Source organism: Toxorhynchites rutilus, chromosome 3, assembly GCF_029784135.1.
Source record: "Toxorhynchites rutilus septentrionalis strain SRP chromosome 3, ASM2978413v1, whole genome shotgun sequence".
In the NCBI taxonomy this organism is placed as follows: domain Eukaryota; kingdom Metazoa; phylum Arthropoda; class Insecta; order Diptera; family Culicidae; genus Toxorhynchites; species Toxorhynchites rutilus.
This window is the reverse complement of record NC_073746.1, coordinates 143,606,477-143,634,239: the sequence shown is the minus strand read 5'-3', so window position 1 is coordinate 143,634,239 and position 27,763 is coordinate 143,606,477. Positions and strand designations below refer to the sequence as shown.

General features: G+C 40.4%; 1 long non-coding RNA gene across 1 annotated transcript; it reads left to right on the top strand.

Moving 5' to 3' along the window:
• The first annotated feature begins 12,206 nt into the window (after window positions 1-12,206).
• On the top strand, window positions 12,207-14,239 carry LOC129775267 (uncharacterized). The gene is made up of 2 exons (XR_008742905.1): window positions 12,207-12,602; window positions 13,643-14,239. It is a non-coding gene; the product is annotated as an uncharacterized LOC129775267 (long non-coding RNA).
• Window positions 14,240-27,763: the final 13,524 nt, after the last annotated feature.

Here is a 27,763-nt window from a genome sequence, read left to right as displayed (position 1 = left end):
TCGGTCTGCACAGTTGGGTGTAGTTTTTGTGGCTGACTTGATAGAACACATACGTCGGGTTGGCCTCACCGATGAGCCCTTTGCGTCTCTGCGCCACCCGGATGCTCAGTGTGTGTGCTCTAAGGCTTAGGCTCTTCTCGTTCTTCAATACGAGTGGTAGGAAAGAAAGTGAAAGATTTGGTATTAGTTGTGCAGTAGCGTATAGGAAACATGTATTCGGGATTTAGATCTCTTCCAGCCGATAGTGAACCTGAAGGAATGCATTCATTCCAGTTTTGTTACGCTAATTCACATCAGCGACATCGTATATATGTTGTTCATTGGTGCAAATCATACATTTGAAAATCAAACATATTTAATCGGAAGATTTGGCTGCAAATCTTATCTTCGTTTTTGAAATGGTATGTTCAGCTACGAAGTTCATTCGCCTCTAGCTTTGAAAAAGGTCAATTAGAAGAGCGATGGATGAGTGTCTTGGATTTGAACTCACATTCACAACCATTCGAATACTTTAAAATTTAGTACAATGAATTACCCTCTAGCTTTTTTATAAGCTGTCTAAAAAAATATCCGACTTTTGACCGGGTGAGGATCTTATTAATGTACAGTGCTGTTCGAAATAATAGCAGTTGTTCGGAATTAAAGAGAATAATATTCGTATTTATTTTTTTTGTTCTTTATTATTTCTTTTTCTTATTCATTTGTGATGCATTCGACTAGTACATCAAATACATATTACAGTAGGTAGTCTACAGTCTTGGTAGGTATTTCCACGTTTGTTGAACTACAACCCACAATTGCTTGATATTTGATGGCATTGCTTAGTAAACCGCTTTTTTAATGTCGCCCCAAAATTTTTCAATTGAATTGAGGGCATTGGATTGAGCCGACCAATTCATCACTACGGCTTTATTATCCTTGAACCATGCTTTGGTTCTTCTGATCGTGTGTTTCGTATCATTGTCTTGTTGAAACACCCATTTCAAGGGCATTTCTTTATCGACGTATGGTAGCATAACATTTTCTACGATTTTCCGCATGATAAACAGCATCCATGATCCCTGTTATACGATGTATAGGTCCAACACCGTTGTATGAAAAACATCCCCATGCCATGATTTTGACGCCGCCATGTTTGGCTGTCTTCACGGTGTACTGGGGCAGACATTCTGTACCTTGGGAACGTTGTACAAATAGACGCTTGCCACCTGAGCCAAACACAACAACTTTACTCTCATCGGTTCATAGAATGCTACGCCATTTTTCGACAGGCCAATACACGTAGAACTTAGCAAAGGATTTACGAATATGTCTTGACGGAAGCAGTGGTACTTTTCTCGGGCTTCTTGCATGCAATTTGGCCTTAATTGAACGTTTTCGTATCATCGACGTATCAATCGAGAGATTCAATTCTCCTTGCAGTTCTGTTGAAGTGATATGCGGATACTTTTTCACGATTTGAACCATCTGACGATCGATTTGTGAAGACGTTGCTCGCTTTGGACCGCGAGTTCTACCTTTTCATTTCCATCACAATACATTATATGCCTTTTAGCAGAGTAATGTAATATTTCTTGCACTTTGCGATATGTTTTTCCAACCACAATCAACCGTTTGATAAGATCTCGTTCCTCAAATGTACAGTGCTTAAAGCGGCCCATTTTCCTGAAATAAATTCAGCAGATTACTTATCAAATATAAGTTATCTATTCTTTACATCTCATACCGCTATAGATGTACTTCAATGAATATTGAATCTTCAAAACATTGACGCATTAAACTAATATTTTTGCGAGCGCTGCTATTTTTTGGAACAAGCTGCTAAAGCCTGCTTCGGAAAAACACAACCAAATTCTGTGAACAAATGACTTACGAAACAAAAGGGTCGTGATAATAAGGGATAATTCTCATTCGCGACTACTCACGCGTGCTTGCTTGGAGTCAGCTAAAGATTACATCGACATAAGTAAATAACGCGGTTAAAAAAATCCAAAATACGCTGCATTTATTTCGAATAGCACTGTATGTATGGGGTCTTCTAAAATTTAGGTCCCTCATAAATATAATTACAAAACATTTGTTTCTCAAAAGACACAAACTGATGAGTTCAAGTTGCCTTGCTCCAACAGCTGGAATTATAAGTACTCGTGTATTTTATAGAAAGGCAATAACTCGATTGACTTTCGGTCTTATCTTCGCGAATACTTATCGAATAACGCACAATTTTTCATTCATCTCCAAATTATGTAAATTAAAAACACGTAAAATCACTGTTTAAGGCTTTCTTCAGACCAACACCGGATGGTCTCTCCAATCAGATGCGAAACGGATGAAGTGACGGAAATCACGACCTCTAACACCTCCTTTTCCCGCTCGTAACTAGGTAAGCTCTATGCTCTTCATGATTTCCAACAACACAGCCACAAAATGTACGGAGACTTCCGCACTTGTCGCTATTATTCCAAATTGCTGCCCACCATTCCGCATGACAAAAGCCAAGAACTGCAGGCACTGCACACAGGCGTACGATAATTTCATCTAATCCTCCCACTCATCATTATCATCGTCTTTGTCACACATGGCATTGCACATAACACGCCGACAGTCAGCGTGGTGTGGAGGAAAGCTCAGCGACAGTATGGCCGTCATACTGCTGATGTGCTGCCTTTACATTTAGCTCTACACAGACGGCCAAGTTCCGACGGGAGGAAAAGTACAAGTTTTAACGTGCACATAAGTTGATCTTTCATGTGTGCTCAAACGAGGGGTGATCATAATTTCATAAGAGATTCTTTAGACGACAGAAAAAATATGATATAAAACAAGACAGCAACTTCGAATCGTTAAATTTTTTAGCTAACAATATAAATTCTGATGTATTTACTCTTTGTGAAACATGGCTTTCCCCTGATGAGGATTTCAATTTCCACGATTTTAATGTTGATCGTCTAGACCAGTGATACTCAACCTTTTTTTTTCAGAGGATTGAAGGATGAAACTCTTTCGTACAAAGCACTGACAAGTGCCGATAAATAAATACTTTCCAAATGTCAATTTGAGCAGATTTTCAAATTAACTCTCAGAATTAACATATACTGTTTTCCGCTGTCCAGAGCGAGCCTGAATAACGCAGCTCTCACCACTGAAAAATACTTTTTTCACATCCGGCTTGAAATGCGCTACACTTTAACGCCACTTTAAACCCGAAAACAATGCTCGAATTCACGAGAATAATTGACAGAACGGAAAAAGTCACTAATAAGTCATTCACGATTTATCAGTCATCTTGCTAACGACCAAAGGCTTTCAAAATGGCCGAGTGTTTAGTGTAGTTTTACAAATTGGTATTTTTTAACACCAAACCACCGATGTTTCATGTATACCTATTCCTACCACAGCGGGTCAGATGACCCTTTATGAATAGTTAGTGAACAATGACTCGATTTATATATTTTTGTTGAGAAACGTGACATACCATACTTCTCCTGTATATTTCGACATTTTTAGAATAACGATTGTTAACAAAATAATGAAATTACAATTTTTGACACGCAAAACAGCACTGTAGCTTGGAATGGTTACTGTTGTCTCGTTTGGATATTCTGCAATGCAAATAATTCTAATCATTCACTATTCATTCACAAATACAAAAAAAAATATATAAAGCAATAGCAAAAATGTGTAATGGAATGGTTTTGTATAACAACCACACACACAAATCTTTCTAATACCATATGAATGTTTGCACGGGTCAAATGACCCGTTGCGGTAGTTAGGGCAGATTGCATATATTTCTCAGTAAAAAAATAACAAGAGAGGAGTAGACACTGAAAAATACATTCGATGTATGTTTTAAAAGAAGTAGTGCAGGCAAATTATTTTAACTAAATGTTTTAAATGGGTCATTTGACCCCTCGTGGTAGGTTTAGTGTTAAATGCGAATGAATCGAGAAAGTCTGAGAGTCTGAGAAATCCTCTATAATCCTAATTGAGAAACATCATTATCAGTACGATAATGAATCCGAACACGCTTTGAATTCAGAAGTTCTCTTCCAACGAAAAAATATGAATATAATACGCTTTTGATTATTACATATACTATTTTAGAATGCATCGAGATTTTTAGTATAACCTATGGGTTGCATGGTTATGTAAAAGCAGATGGGTGGTTCATGATTTATTCTTGTTCTCGCGAGAACAATACACGAAACTTGTGTCCTTACTGTAGACTTACCAAATAGCTCAGGTATGAAAACGGGACACGTAAGTCAACCAAATGATCTTTTAATATTTTTCGAAAAAATTTACTGAGTAAATAATACCGAGTATAAAACAAAATAATCAAACATTAAAGTACCTGCTTTATTCTCTAGAACGAAGGAATATTTAGATGATGAAGCGGCGTTGTGAAGAAGGTTATCATTATCATTATCATAAAATTTGCCACATTCCAGATCGAAGTTCTGTTAAATAATTATCATAACTTTCATGGTTTCAACATTGAGTCGTAATTTTCCATTGTCCATATATTGTTCATTGTAGAAAAAATCCTTTTAACAGATGCGTTACCATTTTCCATTCCATTTTTTATGTAGGACTATGTCTTTCATTAGGTGTGCCAAATCAGAAAACACGATTTTATGAAATGAAATTTTCGTTAATAATTACTTTCGCAATGAATGTTTTTTATGATTTGCACTCCAATCGAATCAGAAATTTTCTAAGATTTGTTTGATGAACACATCGTGATTGCGCAAACGAAACTTGGAAGCACATTTTTTCCTTATGTGGAGAGGTCTACACGATTCATAGGAAGAATAGAAGAAAAAGTAAACAGTAGTGCAATTTTGTTCGATTTTGATTCTATGCTCGAATTCAGCATTGTTTTCGGGTTAAAAGTGGCGTCAAGGTGCGTCAAATTGGATGCTTTTGGCAACCGCTTCTTGCATGTGTTTTATTGGAAATCTCGTCGAGAGGGGTATAAGCAGAGTTGCCAACTAAAATTTTCAAAAATCAGGAAAAATGAAAATAAAAATCTTGAAAAATCCGGATAGCTCATATTGACTATTCCTGATCGTTTTTGTTTTTTTCGGTAAACAAAAGAATCATTTTCATAGGCAGACTTGCATGTATTCTTTTTTATTCTACATTCTTATCATTTTGTTCTACAATATTCGTCGTCTTCCACGCAGTTTAAACATTCTGTCCTCCCAGAACATGTTTGTTTTCGCGTATTGTTTATGCTGGCCATAAAATTGAAGTCCTTGCCATTGAGGGAATATTTCAGGAATCTATTGATCATTTATATATTTTCCCAAAAATCTACAGTATCACTACATTGGGTTGAGATATCAATATTCAAAATTACTTTGAATTCTTCGTCCACACTATGGAATGAATCATATGAGCATATGAGCAGTGGATGAATTGTTGATTTTTTTTATTTTGTTGTTTTTTTATTCGATTATATTATTCGACTATAGTGTCACCATTGAAGTTTATTCTACTTCCAACCTGACCAGCAAATGTTATAGAGAATTATATTATATTGACATTGAATTCAAAAATCTTCTCTTGTGTAATATTATACTCTGAAATGTATTCCTATATCAATAACTTTACAGCTACTCGTGCATACACAAGGTAAAGTTGTTCTCGTTATTATTTCTTAAATTCGTCAAATATTCTAGTTTCTTAAAATTATCTAGCACTGTTTCGAAAATCCTCGAAATATTTGTGCGAAGTGAAAATAATTCGGGATTCTCACTCTTGAGAAGCTTATTCAGTAGATTTGCAACGATCATACATATTGATAAAAAAGTTTGCTACGGCTTTGTATCAGAAGAAATAAATTTAATGTTAGCATTATACACATGCGGACTGGAGAATTATTATTGCAGTTCTCATTTCGAACCAGGAAAACTTTGACAAGGATCGCAGTGTATTTTTAATTATAATTTCACAAAAATCAGGATAAATCAGGATCATTTCTGAAAAATCAGGGTAAATTAAGTGTTTGTCAGGATATCAGAGTACGTATCAGAAAATCTGGGAAATACTGAAAAATAAGAAAGGTTGGCATCTCTAGGTATAAGTGCTTTCGATGGTGCTTTGCGCTCCAAACGTATTTCGTGCTAAACTGAAGGGATGCGGAAGAAGAGGTTTAAATTACGGTAGGCAACACTTTTAACTCTCGGAGTTTGAAGAAACTCTCGGAGCTTCAGGCGGAACAAGATATTATATATATTGATATTGGAAAATGAAAAACGCAAGAATGCTGTGCATTGTTTCCGGGTGAAAGTGGCTTTAAAGTCCCAGCGTGTTTCAAGTTGGATATAATAAAACTGTGCTCTTCGGCGAAAACTGAAGATGAACGTTTGTTCCGCAACACTTGTACTCGCCGGCAACAATGTTGTAGTCTCACGTTAACAATGCGGTCGAATCTTGGACACCTCCCTTCTAATTTTTTTTAAAGCTTGCGCCAACTATTCAATATAACAATTTTCATTATTAGATGACAAATTTCAATCACGATTGTTTTTTATAAGGGCGTATCCAATAAAATTGACCTTTTTTGGCGAAAAAATCATTCCTCAAAATTGTTGAGAAATCAATATTAAATAATTAAGAAATGAAATAATGAAATGAAATAATTTTAAATACAACGTTAAAAAACCGTATTCAAAAATTGAGTTCAATAATAAAAAAATTTGATTGCTCAAAACATGATTCCATGTTATTTTTCCAAAATAATCCATTTATGATCCATCAACTTTGCCGTACATCATAATTTAAGCAGACGTCTGGATTCCGAGTTATTATTTTTCGCAAAGAAAGGTCAATGTTTCTAAATACGCCCAAAATTGGTAAGAAAATTAGATAATGAAAATATTGATTTTCCGTACCTGGCATAATACGTACGAAGTTTAAAAAAATTGGAGAGCTTCGGGCAGCGGTCGGCTGATTTAATTGGAATTATGGAATTAGTGGAATTATTCTATAATCCTTTAGCTTCACGAATTCTTACACTCTTAAAATTCGTTTTCCATTAATTTTCTTTAAACATTTGCACCTTCCAATTTGCAACTGGCAGGGATTCTTTGTTCCATATTTGTATCTCAAAAATAATAATTCCTTCAATAATTGTCGACTTGTCAAACAAAACTAAATGTTAAGTGTTTGAAAGTCATTAACCGATTTCTAGTAAAAAACAACCATAGTTTGAGGCACGGGTTTTCGAACAAATCGTGTACTAGAACAAGACGATTACATATTTGTTTCCCCATCAGCGTTATATTTAAAACTCATGAAATCATCAACGTGTTATTCACCATACACAACCATTCTCCATATAACGTATGAAAACCGACGCAGTACATCCTTTTTAATGTTTCTCTTCTGCTTCAGTCCGTCAGTGCAATCTCCGCATAATGCTCTCCGCGTGTGTTCTGAGGCGAAAATGTTGTTACGTCGGTTTAGCACGGTAGCAAAATAGAAACTGAGGTTGCACAGGCGAGCATAATTCATCAGATAGCATAAAAATAGGCGCGGTGTCTCCACGGAACAAAATTGTACCACTGTGTGCGTTGTCTATCTTCCATTCTTTCGTATCGAACAAAACAGCTGTGTCTGACATCGGCATTGAGAAAGACTGTTGTCTGCTAGCTGGAGCGCGACTGTAACTTGAAGAATGATGATCATGGATTGAATTATAGAGGCTTTAAAATTTCTCAATTCATTCGCATCTAGTCTTGAAAAAAAGCCATTTTGGAACACTGAACTAAACTTTCGGACTTGAGAAAAACCTCGCTGTCGTCAGGCCGCAAGCTGGATGGTTGGTGAATAATGAATGCTGCACCGGCCGGGTATGAGAGAGAACAGTCTTTCGGCTCTATCTTTCCGTGGACTCCAGTTTCTTGACTGATACCCAGGAATGTTTCACTAGTTTAGGTTTATCGGCACAATCACTGCTAGCGCGTACAATAGAACTCGTGCACAAATGAACTCAGACGTTTTATCCAGTGGAATATGAACGCAACTTTTCAGACAGGTTCTAAGAGGTAATAAAGCGAACACATCCATCCACGACCCTAAAAGAATGTTTCGAATCGTTCATTTGGAGGGTTAGTAAAGTATTTTTAGTCTTGGTACAGTTTGCAATAAAATGTTCTTCTAATTTACTGGAAACTTTGAAAAATCGACTGATCGTATCAATATAAAACGTTCACAGGAGATTAGGGGATTTTTTTTTTTTCCCCTGTTGGATGTGAACCACTGCGTCCATTATTCTGAACTATTGTGGTATATCCCATTTTTTTTGTACTCCGCTTCAAGCTTACCTACTACTTATTGATGAAGAAGTAGACTGAATGCTATAGCGAGATAGGTGCCAATCAGGAATACTCTGTTTGATAAATTTTATAATCCTGATCGGCGACGCAGACCAAATTTCCTTGGGCTCCAAAATAGCCTTATCAAGGTATTGCAGTCTGCGTCTAGTTAGAGCTCCACAATTACAGAGCAAATGTTCCGAGGTTTCACTTTCGGTATAACAAAAACGACAAATATCATCTTGCACTAAACCTATGTTTTTGAGATGGTATTTACTCGGACAGTGTCCTGTTATAAGGCCTGTGATTGTGCCTAAGTCTTTCTTATTAAGACTCAGCAATTGTTGAGTAATTTTAATACTCGGCGTGATAAATTTTTTTGACTGGTTAAGTTGTACCGCCAACCAGTTGGCTAATACTTCCGGGTCTTCCCAGTTCTTCAGCTCACCTTTCAACACACAGTCAGATATTCCACAGAAAGGTTCTGGACCAGTGAAAGGTGAGCTTGAGCCGTTCCTGGCAAGTTCATCTGCTCGCTCGTTTCCCTCTATTCCACAATGGCCAGGAATCCAGTACAGTTGTACCGAACTTATCCGACTTAGTTGCCGTAAGAGGAGAATGCATTCCCAGACAATTTTTGAGGAGCATTTAAAAGCATTTAGAGCTTTAAGTGCCGCTTGACTGTCTGAGAATATGCAGATGTTAGCATGTCTATATTTTCTTTTAAGGCAGACAGATTAGGGGATACTCTATGCTCAAAATTCGTCAGCTAACATTAGAAATTACTGCAATATTTGCAAAATAACGGAAGATTTTCTAAAACACTATAAAAGTTTCAGTTTTTAGTTTTTAAAATCTTGCGTTTTCAAAATCGATGCAAAAAAAATCAAATGATGTTTTTTAAACTGCCTTTCGGTTTGCGGTGAGATCATTATTTATTGAATTATTAACCATCAAAACCGAAGGGGTAATTCATTAAAACAACAATATCTCTGTATGGAAAGGTTCTACATGAACGATCTAAGAGCCAAATGAAAGCTGGTTGATAGGGTTAATTGGATTTGTTAATAAGTTGATTAGCAAAAAGTTGTGTTAGTCTACAAAAAAGTTTGATAAAACAGAAAGAAATGGCTTTTTTATTTCTTCCCGATATGTACGTCCACTACATCTACACACCCATATAAGGATGTGATCGTATTCAAAGAGAAAGAAGTTGTAGCTTCAAAATGAGATATAGTCCATTTTCATGCGTTGATTATTTGCAAAGTTACAGTATTTCAAAAATCGTCTAAAAAATTCGTTCCTTTAATTGTTTTTGTCTCCTCCAAGAAATTGTTTCGACATGTTGTTCTGTTCAATACACTGTCACTACGAGAGAGAGAGAGAGAGAGAGAGAGAGAGAGAGAGAGAGAGAGTTAACAAGTGTACAATGATACATAGATTCGCTACTTACTTAAGCTGCACACTCGAAGTTCGAAGCTGTTGGACATCTATGAAAACTTATTCGAAGTAACAATAAATTGCCTCTTTGGTCATACCCACAGAGCGCATACGTGTATTTCGATCCAAGTCGAATCCACACTTCAGGGTATACATACAAACAACATAAGATCTTCGGAAAAGATAAGTCTTTTTTTTTAAATTTTCAATGAAAATTTTCTAGAAGTAATTTATAATCGATGACATTATGAACAGCTTAAAATAAGCCCACTCTAGTACTGGTTTCGATTTCTATCCCATGGCATATTGCTGGTGCACCCTAGTATTCGATAAAACAATACCACCAGCTACGATGGAACAGGAAGTCTTATGACCAGATGCTAGGGACGAAGTGAGTAAGAGCAGAAGAAGTTAGATTTGTTGTAGCACGGCATCCGCAGGACGAACGAGGCCCACTTCTTTTCCTGCATCGCAACCTGCGAGTTTTGTTTGGTTGTGCACTTACAAAGTTCACCTCTACGTCTGTATTAGAGCTTCACTTTTCTAGTGCTGAAAAAGTTTATGAGGCACTCTCAGACGACCGAGCACAATAGTGGCAGCATCCACCGTACGAGAAGACCTCCTGCTAGACGGTAGAGTTACACCTACACGAAGGTATCCGCCTAGGAGAGGCACACGTTCTGTCGAAAAGTTTTCAGTCCATGGCGGCGAATGCCCACATTGCATCTGGTGTTTAGTTTCGTGTTAGTCTGATATTTCACCGATGGCAGCAACGGACGTATGGTTAGAATAGGTCAAATTCGTCATGTTGAATTTTCGTTAGTTTAACGGAAACAACATTTAATCTGTTCGGAAATTTGCTGCACTTTTCTCAGATTTGAAATAACGATGCTAAATATAATAGTATTGTAGTTGCAGTAAAATCTAGGCAATACATTCCTTTTTTTTCCCAAATATATATTTTATTATGGCACATGTGGCGTTAGCCTGACGGGGCCGGGAGTTCAATATTTTGACAATTTTTGTCTTACATCAAAAATTGTCAAAATATTGAACTCCCGGCCCCGTCAGGCTAACGCCACATGTGCCATAATAAAATATATATTTGGGAAAAAAAAGGAATATATTGCTTAGATTTTACTGCAACTACAATACTTTTACATTCCTGTAATACACAATTTTAATACAATCTAATATCCCGATCGCTGTTCGGTTTCTTACATTCTGTCAACTATATACCGAGAATTTCAAATAGGCTCCTTCTGAAGCCTTCACTTTTTTCAACGAACAATCCAGTCATCGAAACACTTTTTATAGCTGTATTCAGGAACTGTCTTCAGTTCACGCAGTGAATTCGTTTTTATGTTTTCAATGCTGTCAAAGGCATAGTGGGGTGACTCCATACAAAGGCTGGCTAAGCAAAAAAAAATGCGTTGTTGATTGCGAAAAAAACATGGTTTTTCAAATAATTTCGGGAATCTGGCACCCATTTTTTATTCGGGGCTGTCCATATGTAATGTCCACACCTTTAAATAACACAAAATGTTACACCTTTATATAAATACCTTGACTTTGTATAACGCCACAAGGGTATAAGAGCCTCCGCAGACTGCAGACTGACTTGTCGACCGATAGTTCGGTCGGCTTTATAATCAGTACGGAGAGGTATGCATGTGCGCACATTACACCGATTCAGTTGGGTCAGTTTTTGCACCAGTAGGCCGATCCGACCAAACTGTCGGCTGAAAAAAAGTCTGTAGTGTGCGGGGGCTCTAAATGTCAAAGGTATAAGAATAAACAGCTCTTAAGACGCGTCCACATTAAGGCAATCGGCATCGTTCGGCCTTAGCCGCCCGGTAAAACCGAATGAGTGTGGACGTGCCGCCCGGACTTGCCGACGTGCCGAAAATCGACTCGAATCATACCGAACCCAAACCGAAACAAGTGGGTTCGGATCGAAAGAAGTCAAGCCGAAACAAAACGAAGCACATTCGTATTGACGGCATTGTGCTTCGTGTGCTCAATTTGTGAAGCGAAAATAATAACGGATTGTCAGTTGGAATGAGCATATATCTCAAAACAGAAACTATGAATGAAAATAAGCATTTTCATACCAAATATGTAATCTATGCAATTAAGTTACGTGTTTCTTTTGCAAATGATAAAAAAATCATGAGCCACAATGGTATTTGATTATGATTTTCTCTTATAATGATATTTTATAGCAGAAGAAATCAGGAAATTTATCTAAAAATTATTAAGTAAGGATCGGTACGACGTGTTTGTATTAATCAAATATCATGAAGTAAACATTTTCATTCAAATTTTAATAACTGAAATCTGCCCTCGGGCCGGCTAATCTGATAGAGATTGTTTTGTTCACAACGGATATCACCATCAGACGTCGACACTGTACATCTGTCATTGCGGTGAGCTCGGTGTGCTTGCGGAAGCTCGGTTTCTAGTCGATGTTTTAAAGTTTGTTCACTTGCGCAATGGTCTGGACGGGCGAGGAAACATTGGCTTTAATTGAAATGTACCATGCTCGTCCAACATTGTGGGACAGCAATAATGTGCACTACAAAAATAAAAAATCGGAGACACGATAATTTAGTTGAACTCGCAGTGTCATTTGGTGTCGACAAACAAGAAATTGAACGAAAAATAAAAAAATTATAAAGTCATTTCCTGAGGGAAAGAAAAAAAGAAACGGTGTGCAGAAAAACTGGAAGTGGTGCGGACGAACCATATGAAAGTAAATGGTTTGCTTTCCAAGCAATGATGTTCCTGGCTAACAAAAACAAACCACGAAATACAAAGGATAATGTCGAGGTAAGTTGGTATTTTTATTCTTAATTCCAGATACATCGTAGTGGGTGAAATTCATTTGTTTATTTGATCTTTTCATTACAAGTACAATTTTATTATAGTAGAGATTCATACGTGAGTGGTCAACTTTATTGACAAAAACAAAAAAATGAACCGCAATATCTTCTTCACTTGTCCTGCTGAAAACTTATTTCGCCCTGAGGAGAAACAAAATATTCCGCGAATTCATCTCTGATAGTTTAGTGCGGAAACAGTACTTTTTCTGGGAACTCCTCGAAGGTTGTTTAGTTGAGAAGAACATGTGTGTTGCCTCCAAAATCCAGGAGTAACTTGTCCGTCTTCAGTAGATTCACTGTCGAACATTCCGACAGGATTGTAAACAAATCTTGAAGTGCTTTTCCTCAAATAGTTATGCAGGTGGATAGCAGCCATCGTCAATTTGTAGCTGTGTCAGGTTGCAATTCCATTGGAGATCGAAACACACGAAAACTTGTAGATAGGGCTCCAAATGTGTTTTCTGAGACTCTACGAGCCCAGCTCAGTCGATAGCTAATTTTTTTTTATCCTTTTTCGGATAATCCCGAGTATGGTTTCATATTATTTGGAGAAAGAGGGAACGCATCATCCGCAACTAACACAAACGGTGTTAGGGAAGTTCTCCCTGGCAAAGCCCGCGGAGGAGGTAAATGTAGAGAGTTTTATTCAAGAGCTTTTTTTTCAAAAATGTATTGTAAAATCACCTCCATCAGAGATTCTCCCTTGGCATCCCACATTCACGAATATGAAATTATAACTGGCATCCACAACAGCTAGCAAAACCCTTTATAGTTGAAGAATTCTGAGCCTGAATAAACAGGAGTTTTCAGTGCGATATGTTTGCCATCTATGGCACCTATACAGTTCGGATAGTTCCACTTTTCTTCAAATTCTTGGGCGATTGCTTCCCATTCTTCTTCTCTTCGAGGCATCTGGTAAAATGAAATAAAAATATTCATAATAGTAAAGCAACGATGTGAAATGAATTATAATAGCGATTTTTTTAGGATTCAGCGGACCTGGATGAACACAACGATAGTCAAGACAAAGACATTGGGAATGAAATCCATATTGAATCCGGAAGTTCTCGAGTGAAGCAGGCATCGACAACATTGCGGAACTCGGAACATTGCTTCAAAAGTGACAAAAACCAAAGAGTTTGAATCCCCAAAGGCACTCAAGACCAAATCCTCAAAACGTACACTCATGGCTACTTCCGGTACTTCCAGTGCACTCGTTTTTGATGAAGCTGTGAATCTCATGAAATCCATTCAGTCAAAAAGAGTAGACATAAAAGACGAACATTATTTGTATGGCGAACAGATAGCGATTAGGCTACGCAGGATTCCACCACGAACAAGGTTTTATGTTCAACAATCCTTCAACCAAATACATAGTGCGCCAAAAACAGCTGCGCTTAGTAATCCGTCGCAATTCACCTCGCCAATGGTATTCGTCCCCATGCTCTATCAACCGCCCGGACCACCTAGCATGGCCTATCAAACTCCACAATCACAATCCCCTACATATGTTTTATCTGACTGTATTTATTGTTCTTGATTCGATTTTTGTAATAATGTAAATAAAAATGAACTATATTAAAAGTTGTGATTATTACTTTTACCTTAACATAGTCTCGAAGTGCTTCAACAATGGCGTCACAAACCTCTGGCACAAAAACAGAAATAGCTCGTTTAGATATCTTCATGGCATACATCAGAGAATGATAAGAATCACCAGTTGCAAGGAAACGTAGAGTGACGGCGAGTCGTTCACTTGCTGGGATAGCTTCTCTAAACTTGGTGTTATTTTTCGAGATTTTGGGTTGAACCATTCTTAGGAGCAACTCAAAATCACTCCTCTCCATCCTGAAGAAATTGAAGAAATTGGTGAATCCTATGTAATTCCGGTTCTCCAAATTTAGCTCGTCAGCTTCATCTTCAAGCGGATATTCCATAAACTTGCTGGCCCTATATTTCTTTCGACCGTTAATGATGCTGGGGCGAACCCAAAATCTCCAAGGGCGGCGGCGTCAATGATGAAAAGCAGCAAATCCAATTATAATTGCAGCAGAAGCTGCTAACGCAACGTCCTCGTCATCCAGCATTTTTGACACTAAGCCGCACTGCAACCGATTAGACGTCCACATTACATTATGTATATGGATGTCGTGTCGACCCGAATGTGACGAACCGAACATGCCGCCGCTATAGGCCGATCGGCATAATTCGGTATAATGTGGACGCGCCTTTAGACTAACAGAGAGTTGCAACCCCATAAAATGGCAATGGAGGCCACTGGCCCAAAACGACAATTATGATTGATTATGTATAGAATTGGTTTGTTGATATTTTGAATATAAAATAATAACTGTAATTGCAGAGCTGGTTTTTGTAATTCAAACATTCGCAATTGGTGGACAAGACCCGAATCAGGACGATAATTACATCGAATAAGGCCATTGTTCTTTTGTTTTTACGTAATAGCTATTTTCAACGATATTGTTTTGAAGACATACTTTGAATGAAAGAATATTTAAGTTTCAAATAAGAAAAAAAGAATCTATAATTGCAAAGCTTTTAAATTAATAATTTTTAAATTATTCTCTAGTTTTTTTCCATAATTTTGATATCCGTCTTGTTACACTCCGAGGAACTCAGTTTATCGGCAACTAAATAATTAATAAAAACTTGAGATATCTTCACAACGGTGTTTATGTTTTATTTAGCACGAAGTCATAAACTAGAATGGCGTCAGTTTGTGTGTGTGTCTTTCTCGATTTCCTGCTCTCGCACAGACAGAGTAGAACTCAGCTCGTATAACGTTCGTTAGGCACAGGGTGCCACATCTCCCTTTCTCTTAAATATCTGAATCTTCGCCATCAATCACATAATCCGCCAAACGCACGGACCGCTTACAAGTGCGCTTCGGTCTGAATGCCTCAACTGATTTATCCACAGATGCTGTAGCTACGGAACACTCGTTCGATTCCTGATGATCACTAGACGAAATTTGTACCTCAGATGATGGGGGAACCCTTTTGAGATGAGCAGAACTTCGATGATATGCTTTTCCGGTTTCTTCATTCTGTACTGTTACACGGGGTCCTGATTGCTCGATAACAGTATACTCAGTTGGGGAATAAGTGGGAATCAGCTTACTACCAGGAGTGACATTTTGCATCAATACCTTGTCTCCTTCCCTTATCAACGAATCTTTAGCTCCTCGGTTGTTGTTTTCTCGTTCACCAGAAAGATGCTTCTGCATTCTATCGCGATCACGGAAATCTTCACTACAAGGAGCGGTATCGATATCTTTCAAGGAAGGTTTCTTCGTTCGGATGGTTCTGCCTGTCAAAAGTTCGGTTGGCGTCTTGCCTGTTACAGAGTGGGGCGTAGAATAATACATTATTAGGTAATCATCCAAGTCATTCCGCCAATCCCTTTTCAACGCGTGGCTGATTTGAAGTCTTTTCAAGAGGGAGCGATTCTGCCGCTCGACCTCTCCGTTTTGCTGTGGCCAATAGGGTATTGTAAAATTGAGATATATTCCGTTTTCCTTACAATAGTTTCCAAAATCAGTGCTCAAGAATTGTCTAGCGTTGTCGAGAGTTATAGTTCTTGGAAATCCCAAGCGGCGGAAAATTTTGCTAAGTCTTTCAACTGTTTCTTTACCTGTTATCTTTGTCATAATTTCCACTTCTTTGTAACGACTAAAGTAATCTATTATGACCAGTAGATACTTTCCAGATGGCAGAGGGCCAAGAAAGTCTATCGCCACGTCAGTCCACGGTTCTGTAGGTAAAGCTCTCCTCTGCATTGGTTCTGGTTTCTGAGGTAACCCGGTCAAACGACAACCCTCACAGGTAGCTACCCATTTTGAGATCTCCCGGTCCATTCCCGGCCACCAAGCTCTTTCGCGCAATCTTCTCTTCATTGCCGACTCACCGGGATGCCCTTCATGAGCTAGCTGTAAGAATCTCTTACGCAGACTAGTCGGGATCACCATTTTGTTTCCTCGAACTACGATTTTTCCAACCACACCCAATTCGCCTTGGAACGCTTCATACTGCTTCGTTTCTATTCCGCGCCTTAAACCGCTACGAAGGTTGTCTCGACCTAGACTCAATTCTCGGTCCGCCATAGACGCTTCTTCGATTTCACTTACATCTATCGCTGTTGACTCCAATATCGCAAGAATCAAAAATTGATCTTTTCCTTTGTTAGGTACATTACTAGCTGGACGGTGATCAGTTAGCCTCGAAAATGGATCGGCAATATTGTCGAATCCTTTCCGATATTTCACGTCGAACGTAAATGATTGCAAACGGAGAACCCATCGCTCAATCCGTGGACATGTTCGTGAGGTTGGGGCAAAAATGGCTTCTAGTAGCTTATGGTCAGTCTCAAGTTCAAACCGGCGACCTTTCTACTGCCCAGACCAGTGCTAACGCTTCTTTTTCTGTCTGGCAGTAAAATTTGTTCAGTTGATGTCAAGCTTTTGCTTGCATAGCAGATTATGCGAGGCTCAGAATCGTCACGTTGGCTTTTGAATTACAAAAGTACTGCCCCCAATGCAACGGGTGAAGCATCTGCAACCACCCTTGTACGCAGGGAATTATCGAAAATTTTAAATTTTTAACATCGTATATTAAACTTTTCAGATTCTCAAACGCTTGGCCATGAACTTCTGTCCACTGGAATGTCATTCCGCGACGAGTTAATTCACGCAATGGCACAGATACGGTACCGAGATCTGGCAGAAAACGTCCAACATAGGTTGCCAAGCCTAAAAAACTAATGAGTTCTTCAACGTTATTAGGATTTCTAAAGGACATTAGTGCTTCCACTTTGCCCTCAGATGGTCTTATTCCGTCGCATGAGATGTGATGTCCCAAAAACTCGAGCTCAGTTACTTTGAATAAACATTTACTCGTGTTGAGAAATATGTTCCGACTGTTCAAGACATTTTGTACTTTTCTAAGACACCGATCATGCTCCTATTCATCTTTTCCGAATATGACAACATCGTCAATAAAACTCACACAGTTGTCACATTCTGCCAAAAGCTGTTCCATTATCCTTTGAAACATCTCAGGTGCGCAGGATACACCAAACATTAACCTTTTATACCTGTACATTCCGCGATGCGTTATGAAGGTCGTGACCGAACGTGATGCTTCATCCAGTTCAACCTGATGGAAGGCATCTTTGATATCCAAACGAGAAAAATACGTGGCAGATTTGAATCTAGGCAGGAAATCGTCAATCGTTGGCATCAAATGGTATTCCCGCTTGATAGCTTTATTAGCCAACCGCATATCGACACAAAGTCTCAAATCTCCGTTATCTTTAACGATGATCACAAGCGGGGACAACCAGTCGCTATAGCTTTTCACTTTTTCTATTATGTCGGCCGATGCCAATTGATCAAGTTTTTCCTCGATCCTTCCAAGAAGCGCTATTGGTGGTCTCCTGGCATGCTGAGTAACAGGAGTTATTGATGTATCGACAGGTATGCGTAGTTTAATTCCTTTCATTTTAGGAAACGGTATACAACTGTTAATTTGGTTGACACCAGATTGTGGGTTTGCAAGCCCCAACCTTAAAACATTAAGTCGCTTTGCCGTCTCCATCTTTCCCGTAAGCGCGGAACGAGTGATCTGTTTTTTTCGTTGCATTTCGGACTGTTATTGCATGCATCTTTAGTCGGTCCCACGTACAATCGTCTATGATATTCTTGTTGCTTCCAGAATCTATGAGGACTTGGACCATAACACCGCCAATTTTTATCCAAATGAATTCGTCTCCGTCTCCAATGGCAAATATCAAACTTTGTGGTTCTTCACTTTTAAACTGTTCGCTTGGCTGTTCTTCTTCAACAGAAGAGACGGCTCTGACATGATGGGAATAATTATTTGTGTTGCCTTTAACATTGCTACTGACAGCGTCTTTCCAACTGGCCGTCTTGCATTTCTTAGAAGAATGCCCAATTCGTTTTCAAAGTAAACACTCTTTATCACGGGCCGGGCATCTACGGTCGTTCCCCATGTGACCTTTCCGACCACATCTAAAACACTCAGTGCTTCGGTTATACAAACTGGAACTCGAACTAACATGCAATCGATTTAATTCTGCTGAATTTGTAATTGGCTGTCCGGAAGGGCCTGCTGCTGTCATCTGACTAGACTGGTACTTGACTGATTGGTGCGAAGCGACAATTTTAAATACATTGTCTAACGTAAGCTTATCCTGTTGTAAAAGTTTCTCACGAAGGTCAGGCGGCGCAAGTAGAATAATTTTATTTTTTATTGTTTTTTTGGCAGACTTATCTCACTTCTTAACTAGGCGAACCTAGCCAGAATTTTCACCTGCCCCCGGGTTTCTGAATGCCAAAGGGGGACTAGGCTCTGCGAAATGCACGTATCTGCATGCTCGTGCTGTTTCAGTCCTGACCGAGAAATTGTCGGACAATCGCGCAGGTGCTAAGGATGACCGACTTTTGGATGCCGGCCAATTCCTTCTCCATGTTCAACACCTTTAACGCTTCCAGAAGTGTCTTCGGGACAATTCCAGTTCCAGAGAGAACGACTGGAACAATTCTTGGGACCTCCCTTAGCCCCCACAGTTCCTTGAGCTCCACGGCCAATGGTCGGTTATATCTGGGCGGTTGTGGTGGATCGAGAGGTCGGTCAGAACAGTGCGATCCCAGTACAGCTTGAAACGGTCATTTTCCAGGATAGGTGCAGGCAGGTACCGGTAGTTTGGTACGTTGTCTTCCAGTAGAGCACATTGGAGCGCCAGTTGTCGATGAACAATACGGGCCACGTTGTTGTGGCGCTCGGTGTAGGCTGCGTTGGCCAAAACGGGACAGCCTCCCATAATGTTCTCTATGTTTTCACCTGGTTGATGGCACATCCGGCAAATGTCATCAACGTCTTGATGCCAGACGTACAGCCTGCAGTTTCTCGTCGGCATTATCCTGTCATGGATGGCTATCATGTCGGCTTCTACTACTGAAGAAAGTTCACCACGCGTTAGCCACAGATTAGATGCGGCCTTGTCGACGTGTGGCCGGTCCAGTTGATGGGGGTGGGCACCATGCACTGCCTTCTGCTTCCAAGCTGCAATCTTCTCCTCCACTGTCTGCAGATTGCAGTTTAGTTGGTACTCCGCTTGCGCCAAGTGCAGAGCGCTGTATCCTCTGTCGGCGGCGCAGACAGCCCGGTATAGCGCGTTTTGGTTGGCGCGTTCTGCGAAGTACTCACGCAGTTGTCGTACATGGGCAACACACAGTGCAGATATGTCGACTATTCCAAGTCCCCCTTCTTTGCGTGGCAGTGAAACTCTCTCCAGTGCCGATTGAGAATGGTGCATTCCGGCCTCTTTAAATGCTTTCCTCATCCTCCTCTGAAGGTCCTCTAGGTCAGTTTTGCTCCATTTGACTACACCAAAACTGAAGGTCAGCAGGGGAACCGCGAATGTGTTGATCGCGCGTACCTTGTTCCCCGCGTTGAGGAAAGTCCTCAGGACACAGTTCACTCGACTCAAGAACTTGTCTCGCAGCTCCGTCTTGATGTCGGAGTGGCGAATCTCGGTGAGCTGTCGGAATCCAAGGTATTTGTAGGATTCGCCACGAACCATGTCTTGTATAAACTCGCCGTCATAGACCTCGTAGCCTCCGGATTCGGTAAGTTGTCCCTTCAGCAGATGGACACAGCGGCACTTGTCGAGGCCGAACTCCATGCAGATGTCCCTGCTTATATCTTCGACAACCCGGATAGCTACACCTAGACGCTGACGTGAATCAGCGTAGACCTTGAGATCGTCCATGTAAAAGGTATGGGTCCCTTCTTCGTTGGCGCCGTCCCCATACCTTAACTTATAGCCATGACCGTTCCTATTGAGCGTCCTACTGAGGGGGTTCAGTGCCAGACAAAACCAAAGCGGGCTGAAAGAGTCGCCTTGGAATATCCCCCTCTTTATCTGCAGCGTTCTAGACTGCAACACATTTTCCCCATCACTAAGGTGCAGAGACGTACTCCACTGCCTCATCGCATGCTGCAGGAACCTAACGACGACGGGATCAATTTTGTAGAGCTCCAATACCCGGACGAGAAACGAGTGAGGTATGGAGTCATAAGCCTTCCTGTAATCGATATAGGCCATGCTTAGGTTCCGCTGGTTATAAACCGCCTGGCCGACGATGGCTGCGTCGATGATGGCCTGGTCTTTGCAGCCATGCGTATTCTTCCTGCATCCTTTCTGCTCTTCTGCGATGATGTGATGTTGTTCGCAGTGAGCAGAAACTTTGGCGGTTATGATGCTGCTTAATATCTTGTACAGACTCAATAGGCACGTTATCGGTCTGTACTGTGATGGGTTCAATGTGTTGCTGTCTTTCGGGAGGAGGAATGTGAAAATGTTTTTTTTTCACATTCAACGACATTGAAGCCAACGGAATTTAATCCACTGTTCTCCGGCATTCAAGCCAACGGAATTTAATCCTCCTTTCTTCGGTTTATAAGCAACCTCTTATACTGGCATCAAAGCCTACGGCAATTAAGCCTCCGCTTTTTCCGGCATAACTACCACTGCATTTAAGTCAAGTTCCCAGCATTGGAACTATTTTCTTTGGTACTCTTGTGAGACTAAACATTAAATCCTCTCATACCTTTCCGCTATGCGCACTCACGATGCTATATCCAATTTTCCAGAATTCAAACAATACTATCGAGAAAAAAAAATCAAATCTAGCTCCGATCCTCGTCGCCACTTTTAAACTCCGAGGGACTCAGTTTATCGGCAACTAAATAATTAATAAGAACTTGAGATATCTTCACAACGGTGTCTATGTTTTATTTAGCACGAAGTCATGAACTAGAATTTTTTTTTTATTTTATTTTATTTTATTTATTCATCGTCTTCGAGAGTATCGTACAGACTGGTTATACTTATGATATATTCTTAATCCTAGCTTTAAAATAATCTTTGGCCATGTTGAAATCAAAAATTTGGCAGACATTGTTGAAGGCTCGAAGGCAGGAACTGAATGGATTATTGTAGCCATAGCATGTTCTATGTCCGGGAACAGCAATTAATGCGGAGAAACGCAGCTGACGTTGAGGAACGTTTATTGGAATATGCAGAAGAAGATCGGCACACTCGATGTTTTCACTGAGGATGTCGAATACAATCAGTCGTTGCATCTTCAGTCGCCTTGCCGTGAGCAATTCCAAGTCGATTAGACGACAACGTTCCGAATAATGGGGAAGATGGACGGGATCATTCCACGGGAGATGTCGCAATGCAAATCGAATGAAACATTTCTGTACACGCTCGATACGTACAATCTCGGAAACGTGGTATGGGGCCCAGACCGGTGCAGCGTACTCTAAGTTGCTCCTCACTAAACTACAGTACAAAGCTTTTAGTGCATATACGTCGGTGAACTGTGACGCATTCCGACGTATAAATCCCAGGATAGAGAATGCTTTGGAGGTGATAGCTGAGATGTGATCGTGGAAACGTAGCTTTGAGTCCATGATAACACCCAAGTCACGGATAGAATGTACACGATCCAAGAAAAGAGTGTCGATCTTGTATCGGTAGTCTATCGGCTCGTAGCAACGACTAAAGGTGATCACCTTGCACTTACTTGTGTTCACACGCATGCCGTTGTCTTTGCACCACTGCGCTAGAGAATCGATATCGGCCTGCAAGCTGCAGCAGTCCGCAGCTGATTTGATGACTCGGAAAATTTTAAGGTCGTCGGCAAACAATAGTTTTCCAGAAGATATTCGTAGGCACAAGTCATTAATGAAGATTACAAATATCAATGGCCCTAGTACACTTCCTTGGGGGACTCCGGACGCTATATCGAATGTTGTGGATCGTGCTGAGTTCACCTCAACAAAAGCTTTCCTACCGGTCAGGTAAGACATCAACCAATCGGATATCCAATCAGGAAAACCCATGTGCTTCATTTTTTTCACTGTAAGAATATGCGGAACAGTATCGAAAGCCTTCGAGAAATCAATATAAACAGAGTCCACTTGATTTCTGTGTTCAACTTCACGAAAGAGCACGTTGGTGTAGCATAATAAATTGGACGTTGTGGAACGATGGGGTACAAATCCATGCTGGAACTCAGATATCATCGATTTCGCTGCAGACAGTAGCACTGTGTGGATCAGTGATTCGAGTAGCTTCCCTAGGCAACAAAGGATGGATATTCCACGGTAATTTTCAACGCGCCGCAAGCTGCCTGATTTGTAGATAGGAATCATCTTCGCAGTTTTCCATAGGCTAGGGAATGTTCTTTCCTCGAGCGACTTGTTAAAGAGTATTGTCAGAGGAAAGGCCAATGATGAAGCGCAGTTCTTCAACAGGATAGGTGCTAAGTCGTCCACTCCAGTTCCTTTCGTCGCGTCTAGTTTTTGCAATGATCTTAAAACTTCCTCGTGGGTAAAATTGAAGAATGGTAGGTGGATATGATGCGACGGTAGGTTGCGAAAACATCCAGATCCTGGTTGAGGCAGCTCAGTCTTGAACACGCTTTGGAAGAATCGTCGAAAAAGATCAGCAACTTCATCAGGTAGGTTTGCTGTTGTGTTACCGTATTCGACAACTTGTGGTACTCGATTACTCGCTCTTTGCTCTCTAACGAATTTCCAGAACGCCGTAGGGTTCCGTTTCATATCAGATTGAAGTCTCTGCTGGTAGGCCCTGTAGCTGTTCTCTACAAGATCCTTATAGCATGTTTCCACGATGCGAAGAGATTCACGGTTTTCGTTTGATTTATCGATGAAGAATTGTTTGCGTGCTTTACGCAGTTTGTTTCGCAGCCTTCGCAACTCTGCAGTCCACCAAGGCTTCCTGGTGTTCCTATTAATAGAACGGTGGCGTCGGGGTACTTTCGAATGTATGATCTCAAACAGGGTATCATAAAACATATGGGTGGCGGAATCAACTGTACGATCTTGAAGAAGTACCTCCCATTCGACCAATGAAAATACGCTATTTAAAGAGTTGAAATCACATCGTCTAAAATCCAGGTCAAAGGAATCAGTTGTGGCTGAAATATGCACACAGCTCTGCATGTCTATTTGTAGTTCGAATGGTGGGTGGTGCGGATCAACGGGTAGAAGTGGTGATATCGGCGGCTGGCCTTCAAAATTATCGGGAGCGTTTGTAAAAACCAAATCAAGTAGTCTGCCATTGATGTTTGGAATAGAGTTGATTTGTACGAGGCCATAGGATGAGATGGATTCAGTTAGCACGAGTTCTGGATCGCTAGAAGCATTCACAGGCAAGTATCCGTTGACATCCTCATCAAAACCCCATTGCAGATGCGGAAGATTATAATCGCCGAGCAATAAAACGATATCGTTAGCCGAAGATCGGTCCGTCAAGGACTGAACAGCGAAGGTGTGGTTGGAATACAACGCCGTCTCAGAGTTTGGTCGAAAGTAAATGCCGAGGAGGTACAAATATCGGTTGGATAGTTTCACACAAACTACCATTTGCTCAAGCGTACTACAATGAGGTATCGAAACCTCGGTACAGTGCAGTGTGGCTTTCACTGCGACAAGCACTCCGCCACCTCTTGTGAGGCTACTGGTTGCTTCACTACGGTCACAACGAAAAAGTGAATAATCGGATGATAATTCAGCGTCGCATATATCGGACCGGAGCCATGTTTCAGTAAGAATGACAACATCATAATGACTGCTCGACAATCCTAGTTGTAAGCGTGAAGTTTTAGTGCGAAGGCCTCTGACATTTTGGTAGTAAATGGAGAGAAAGTGTTGCTTTGGCGAGAGACTATCACAATCACCACAGTCAGTAACCGGAAGCACAGGATGATGAGCTACAGGATCGTTCCGCTGTGTCGATGCGTTTGTCGGACGCTGGTGGCCCGAAGATGGCGATGAGCTAGAAGTGTTTCGCATTTCAGGCAGCGCATTGTTCGGAATGAAGGTGTACTTGCCTGCATTTATGGGTTGGATGCCAGCTGCCCCACACTCGAGCACAGGACCGGGACGACTGGGTGTCGCTGACATCAATGGCTCGACTGTGACGAGGGAGTCAGAGGCATCCATAGAGCTTGCAGGTGTGCGTCCCGGTTGACTGGTTTGTGATGCATACGTGGGTAGTAGACTAGGAATAACATATGTTACCGAGATGGAATTGCTCGAATCACAGCTGTACTTGCCTGAGTGAGAGGCTTGGAGAACCCCCAATCCAGACTCAATCGCAGGACCGGGATGGCTGCTGGGCGTTGGCGGAAATGGCTCGACTGCGATGAGAGGATTGAAGGCCTCCTTCGTGCTTGATGGTATGCATCCCGGTGAGTTAGTTGACTCAGGAAGTTGGTTGAATGAAGAGGATCTTGGTTGCTATGTTGAATAGTCCACCATTTTGTTTCGCCGTTCTCGCTGAATTTTATAAACCGGGCATTCACTGCTCCAGGCAGAGTGGTCAGTTTCAATATTCAGCTTACGCTCAACTCGCAGTTTCGAACAGTTTGCACATTTTTCTATGCGGGATGTGCATTCTTTAATCGAATGGTTATCACTGCAAATAGGGCAGATAACTTTCTCTACTTTACAGTCGACTATTTTATGATTGAACCCGCAGCATTTGTAACACCTTATGACCTGCAACCCATCAACCACTCGGCATCGATTCCACCCGCAGTTCAGTTTCCCAAGTTGTATCACATTGAAAAACGTCTCGGGGTCCAACTCGACTATTGCGCTGTAGTTGTCGTATCTCCACTTCAAATTGCAGTAAGTTTTGCGCAATTTGAAATGTTTCAATGTTGCAAAAACTTCGTTTTGGTTAGTCAGTTTACCCTTTAGTTCGCTTTCGTCGTATTCGTCGCTCATTCCTATTATTTTAATGGTTGGTTTCATGTTCTCGCGCACTTTTACCTCAAATCGACCTTCCAGTTGTTTGTCAACTGTCTCTTCAAGATGCTTGATTGACGCATCATCCTTTAGAGCTACTATGACCGACCCATCTTTACTACTTGTCACCCGCCTAACGTTCAAATTTTTGCCATCAATTTTATTTCGCAACTCGACTCTAATATCATCAACATGCACGCCTTCCTTTGGCTTTATGACGGCGATTGGATTAGGCTTCAAATGCTGTTTCTTTTTCAGTTCGGTTCCATTTACTATCATGTCATTTTTTACTACATTAGCAAAGCTTGTTTTTGGGGATTCGTTCGATGCTGACGTTTTTAATAGCGTATCCGTAGTATTTTCCAATCGCCTTTTTTTGGCAAGGGATCGTGTAACAACATTACACGCAGAATTCTCCTTGTCGTCAGCTGCGGAAATGGATCGCGTATTTATTCGCAATAGTTCATCTCTCATGATTTTTCTGACATTTTTCTCGAAGTTTTTGACAAAGTCTAGCACACACGTGAAATCGTCCAATTTACGACCGATTTCATTCAACAATTTTTCGTTGTGGCTATCGTCATATTCGCTTAAAGCCAAACAAGCATCGCAAACAAACACTGCATTGGGGAGCTTCTTCAATAAATCTATTTCATCCACTGACGCTCCAGGCAAGCAGGTCATGTGAATAGAGAGCTTACATTTTCCAAAACACTCTACACTCGCATCATGCTCGGCTATAGGCACAGCGCACAAAGCACACGGCTGCGAGAAACAATTCTCATCACCTCTGTTTCCTATGTCCATATCTTCGTGCATTGTAACCAGCACATGACACACAAAGCGGGGCGAAATCAATTCAAATTTGCCGTGCAGTACAGTGAATTGATACGCTTATTTTACAGGATTAAGTGAATATACTCTCACGTTAAGTAGATAATAAATCGTTCAATTGTAAATTCAATCGTGGGACTTCCTGCAGTAACAACTACGCATACAGATGGATATAACTTAACACAAATTTAGACAGGATTTCACACACAATTTTGTATTTTTTGTTGGGCACAGATACACAGTGGACTTTCTCTCTCGACAAGATTGCGATATATGGCGTCAGTTTGTGTGTGTGTCTTTCTCGACTTCCTGCTCTCGCACAGACAGAGTAGAACTCAGCTCTTATAACGTTCGTTAGGCACAGGGTGCCACATCTCCCTTTCTCTTAAATATCTGAATCATTCTCTGCTTTTGGAAAATTCCTTGAAACTCATCAGATGTCCCATATGAAAATTATGCTTCTGATGCTTCTGAGTAAGAAAGTACTCAGTACTGAGTACAAGAGTATGCGAGATAGCGATTATTAAACTCATGATAGTCATGCTTTGTCACTTGAGTAATTTATAGAAAGAGGAAATAAAACTACATTCCCATATGTTCAACAACTATATTATTCACTAGCAATCAAGTATTCCTCCTCATCTTTGAACCAGCGTTTGATTCAGCAAACCCAACGCACCAAACAAATGAATCATAGAATTAGCCCGAATAGTTGGCATTGAAATATCGAATCATTGAGGTGTAATCGCAAACTTGTCATTCCAAAACATACGCTTAATTAAATGGAATATTATCTCATACACGGTATTAATTTTACCTACATAATGTTCAATCGTCCGAAATTCTGCAACCGACATAACGTTCAAATACCCGAAATTATGCAATTGGCATGTCTCTTATAAACGGGAATGAACTCTTTCACTTCACGTTTAGTTTATTTTTACATGCAACTGTCCGTGGCAATGATGATAGACACAAACAGATTAAGAGAGTGTGTAAGCAGTGATGTTCGTGATCAGGCCCATTATCAGACACAATTTTCGTACACAATTTTTACCCACTTGCAAAAAATGTATTACTGTGTTAAATACAAAAAATATTTGAAAGGGTATAGCTAATTTCCATCAATATTTTTAGTTTTAGAAGCGTGTTTATTCCACCAGAAAATTCGTTCCTATTTTTACAGAAATAGAACACGAAGCTCAATGTCGTATTGTCATGCATTATCACATGTCAAATGCCAAGCATTATCACATTATCTCAACTTAATTGGACTTGAGTCGAACGGAATACAGACTGCGATCCGTTCGAGTTATTCTGACTCGATCGTATTTCAGAATACGGGTGAATAATTGATCAGGAGACGGATCTGGAATTTCCG